This window comes from Triticum dicoccoides, chromosome 6A, assembly GCF_002162155.2.
Source record: "Triticum dicoccoides isolate Atlit2015 ecotype Zavitan chromosome 6A, WEW_v2.0, whole genome shotgun sequence".
In the NCBI taxonomy this organism is placed as follows: Eukaryota; Viridiplantae; Streptophyta; class Magnoliopsida; order Poales; family Poaceae; genus Triticum; species Triticum dicoccoides.
This window is the reverse complement of record NC_041390.1, coordinates 473,538,141-473,543,178: the sequence shown is the minus strand read 5'-3', so window position 1 is coordinate 473,543,178 and position 5,038 is coordinate 473,538,141.

Here is a 5,038-nt window from a genome sequence, read left to right as displayed (position 1 = left end):
TCTGTTATCCCTTGCATATCATAGTTCATCATGAAGTTCTACTAACTTGGTGATGGTGACTAGAGAATTCTGTCAATCACTATCTTATCTGGAAGATTAACTCCCACTTGATTCAAGCGATTGTAGTACCCAGACAATCTGAGCACATGCTCACTAGTTGAGCGATTCTCCTCCATCTTTTAGCTATAGAACTTGTTGGAGACTTCATATCTCTCAACTCGGGTATTTTCTTGAAATATTAACTTCAACTTCTGGAACATCTCATATGCTCCATGACGTTCAAAACGTCTTTGAAGTCCCGATTCTAAGCCGTTAAGCATGGTGCACTAAACTATCAAGTAGTCATCATATTGAGCTAGCCAATCGTTCATAATGTCTGCATCTGCTCCTGCAATAGGTCCGTCACCTAGCGGTGCATCAAGGACATAATTCTTCTGTGCAGCAATGAGGATAAACCTCAGATCACGGATCCAATCCGCATCATTGCTACTAACATCTTTCAACACAATTTTCTCTAGGAACATATCTAAATAAACACAGGGAAGCAACAACGCGAGCTATTGATCTACAACATAATTTGCAAAATACTACCAGGACTAAGTTCATGATAAATTTAAGTTCAATTAATCATATTACTTAAGAACTCCCACTTAGATAGACATCTCTCTAATCCTCTAAGTGATCACGTGATCCAAATCAACTAAACCATGTCCGATCATCACGTGAGATGGAGTAGTTTCATTGGTGAACATCGCTATGTTGATCATATCTACTATATGATTCACGCTCGACCTTTCGGTCTCCGTGTTCCGAGGCCATATATGCATATGCTAGGCTCGTCAAGTATAACCCGAGTATTCTGCGTGTGCAAAACTGGCTTGCACCCGTTGTAGATGGACGTAGAGCTTATCACACCCGATCATCACGTGGTGTCTGGGCACGACGAACTTTGGCAATGGTGCATACTCAGGGAGAACACTTCTTGATAATTTAGTGAGAGATCATCTTATAATGCTACCGTCAATTAAAGGAAGAATAAGATGTATAAAAGATAAACATCATATGCAATCAAAATATGTGACATGATATGGCCATCATCATCTTGCTTCTTTGATCTCCATCTCCAAAGTACTGTCATGATCTATATCGTCACCGGCATGACACCATGATCTCCATCATCTTGATCTATATCAATGTGTCGTTACACGGTCGTCTCGCCAACTATTGCTCTTGCAACTATTGCTATTGCATAGCGATAAAGTAAAGCAATTATTTGGCGCTTGCATCTTATGCAATAAAGAGACAACCATAAGGCTTTTGCCAGTTGCCGATAACTTCAACAAAACATGATCATCTCATACAACAACTTATATCTCGTCACGTTTTGACCATATCACATCACAACATGCCCTGCAAAAACAAGTTAGACGTCCTCTACTTTGTTGTTGCAAGTTTTACGTGGCTGCTACGGGCTTAAGCAAGAACCAATCTTACCTACGCATCAAAACCACAACGATAGTTTGTCAAGTTGATGCCGTTTTAACCTTTGCAAGGACCGGGCGTAGCCACACTCAGTTCAACTAAAGTTGGAGAAACAGTCACCCGCAAGCCACCTATGTGCAAAGCACGTCGGGAGAACCGGTCTCGCGTAAGCGTACGCGTAATGTCGGTCCGAGCCGCTTCATCCAACAATACCGCCGAACCAAAGTATGACATGCTGGTAGGCAGTATGACTTATATCGCCCACAACTCACTTGTGTTCTACTCGTGCATATAACATCAAACCATAAAACCTAGGCTCTGATACCACTGTTGGGGAACGTAGTAATTTCAAAAAATTTCCTACGCACACGCAAGATCATGGTGATGCATAGCAACGAGAGGGGGAGAGTGTGATCTACTTACCCTTGTAGATCGACAACGGAAGCGTTAACTTGGTTGATGTAGTCGTACGTCTCCACGGCCCGACCGATCAAGCACCAAAACTACGGCACCTCCGAGTTCTAGCACACGTTCAGCTCAATGACGATCCCCGGGCTCTGATCCAGCAAAGCGTCGGGGAGGAGTTCCGTCAGCACGACGGCGTGGTGATGATCTTGATGTTCTATCGTCGCAGGGTTTCGCCTAAGCACCGCTACAATATGACCGAGGTGGAATATGGTGGAGGGGGGCACCGCACACGGCTAAGGAACGATCATGAAGATCAACTTGTGTGTCCATGGGGTGCCCCTTGCCTCAGTATATAAAGGATGGAGGAGGAGGAGGCCGGCCAAGGCTTGGTGCGGCCAGGATGTGGAGTCCTACTAGGACTCCAAGTCCTAGTAGGAGTCCACCAAGAGGGAAGGAAGGGAGAAGAAAGTGGAGGAGAAGGAGAGGTGGCCGGCCCCCTTTTCCCTAGTCCAATTCGGACTAGAGGGGAGGGGGGGCGCAGCAGCCCCTTGGCCCTTTCTCCTCTTCCCACTAAAGCCCATCAAGGCCCATTGCTTCTCCCGTAACTACCCGGTACTCCGAAAAATACCCGAATCACTCGGAACCTTTCCGATGTCCGAATATAGTCGTCCAATATATCGATCTTTACGTCTCGGCCATTTCGAGACTCCTCGTCATGTCCCCGATCTCATCCGGGACTCCGAACTCCTTCGGTACATCAAAACTCATAAACTCATAATATAACTGTCATCGAAACCTTAAGCGTGCGGACCCTACGGGTTCGAGAACAATGTAGACATGACCGAGACACGTCTCCGGTCAATAACCAATAGCGGGACCTGGATGCCCATATTGGCTCCTACATATTCTACGAAGATCTTTATCGGTCAGACCGCAACATACGTTGTTCCCTTTGTCATCGGTATGTTACTTGCCCGAGATTCGATCGTCGGTATCCCATACCTAGTTCAATCTCGTTACTGGCAAGTCTCTTTACTCGTTTTGTAATACATCATCCCGCAACTAACTCATTAGTCGCAATGCTTGCAAGGCTTAAGTGATGTGCATTACCGAGAGGGCCCAGAGATACCTCTCCGACAATCGGAGTGACAAAACCTAATCTCGAAATACGCCAACCCGACATGTACCTTTGGAGACACCTGTAGTACTCCTTTATAATCACCCAGTTACGTTGTGACGTTTGGTAGCACCCAAAGTGTTCCTCCGGTAAACGGGAGTTGCATAATCTCATAGTTATAGGAACATGTATAAGTCATGAAGAAAGCAATAGCAACATACTTAAACGATCAAGTGCTAAGCTAACGGAATGGGTCAAGTCAATCAGATCATTCAACTAATGATGTGACCCCGTTAATCAAATAACAACTCTTTGTCCATGGTTAGGAAACATAACCATCTTTGATTAATGAGCTAGTCAAGTAGAGGCATACTAGTGACACTCTGTTTGTCTATGTATTCACACATGTATTATGTTTCCGGTTAATACAATTCTAGCATGAATAATAAACATTTATCATGATATAAGGAAATAAATAATAACTTTATTATTGCCTCTAGGGCATATTTCCTTCACCTTCCCCTCCTGATCGGCAATGACATGCCCCTCCGAGTTGATAGCGGGGATGAAAATTTTGGATTTCCTGCCATTGGCCACCAAATGAAATAGCTTGGTGTTAGCGTCTCCGTCTTGCAACTAGTTCAACCTTGACCTATGTCTCGCAATCGTCCTCTCCAGCGAAGCGAGCCCAAGCACCAGTCGTTTGAGAATGTTCCTAAGCCCTCTCTCCTCATCAGATATCACACGAGATTCTTGAGCACAATCGAACCTGAGAATCACCAGGTTGGCCACCGCTATCTGAAGCTTGATGTTCCCGACTCGCCGCTGTCCCCATGCCGTGAGGTGTTTGGCGCAGTTTCTAAGAAGTATATCCAGATGCAAGAAGGGGTCAGTGAGGGATTGGTCACAAACCCATCCTTCGGCTACAACATCCATAAACCCCTCCAGTTTCACCCAAAAAGCTCAAATCTGAAATGCCTGCGCGGCTGCAGGTGGTCTTCCATAGAGATATATAGGGGACAATGATCCGAGATTCCAGTGGAAAGAGCCTGCATCAAGCACTCCGGGTATCCTAGCTCCCAGTCTATCGAAACGAAAGCGCGGTCAATTTTCTTCATCGTAGGAACGCTCCTTCATTGCTCCACGTAAATCGCCTGCCATGGAGGAATAGCTCTTTGAGGGCATTGTCATCCACAAACCGTTTGAATCTCCCCATCATCCTTCTATCTAACAGATTGTTGTTCTTGTCTGCCGCATGGAGGATGAGGTTGAAGTCGCCTATCACCATCCAAGGTCCCAGGCAGAGTGCCCTCCTGTCCGAGAGCTCTTGCAAGAACATGACCTTTTGAGGGTCCTCTTGAGGCCCATATACAACCGAAAGCCACCAAGAAGCTCCTTCCCTCGGTGTGACAAATCCCATGATGAAGATAGTGTCGCGCACCGTGTTAGAAACCGTCGCTATGGAAGAGTTCCAAGCGATGATGATGCCACCTCGAGTGGCCGAAGCCGGCAAGTACGCAAAACCATCGTAAGATGGTCCTAAACATTGCATAATCACATATTGGTCTACATGCTCCAGTTTAGACTCGAGGATGCACCAGATCGAAACATGCATAGAGTCCACTAGCTCCCTCAACGCATCCCTCCTAGCTGGACTATTAAGGCCACGTACATTCCAGCATACTAACTCCACCGGTGAGTACGACATGGGGAGGCAAGGCTTCAATGTCGGCACCATGCCATCTACGCGGACGAAGCCACGAGCTTCTCCATATCTCCCTCTAGGTTCAATGGTACTGCTTTGCCAAAGATCGCAGCGATCACCCTTAGTTGTGGTTCTTTGAGTGGCGAGTCAAACATATCACGAAGTTGACCAAGAGCTCCCTCCGACACGGCCAGGTCATCATGGGCAATGCCCAGCGTTTTGAGCAGGATCGTTTCGGCCGCAGACGCCTTGGATTTAGATCGTGCCTAGGAGCACACGCATCTGGTGTTACGCCGGGGTGTGAACGGGTCCTGGCCAGCGCGGAC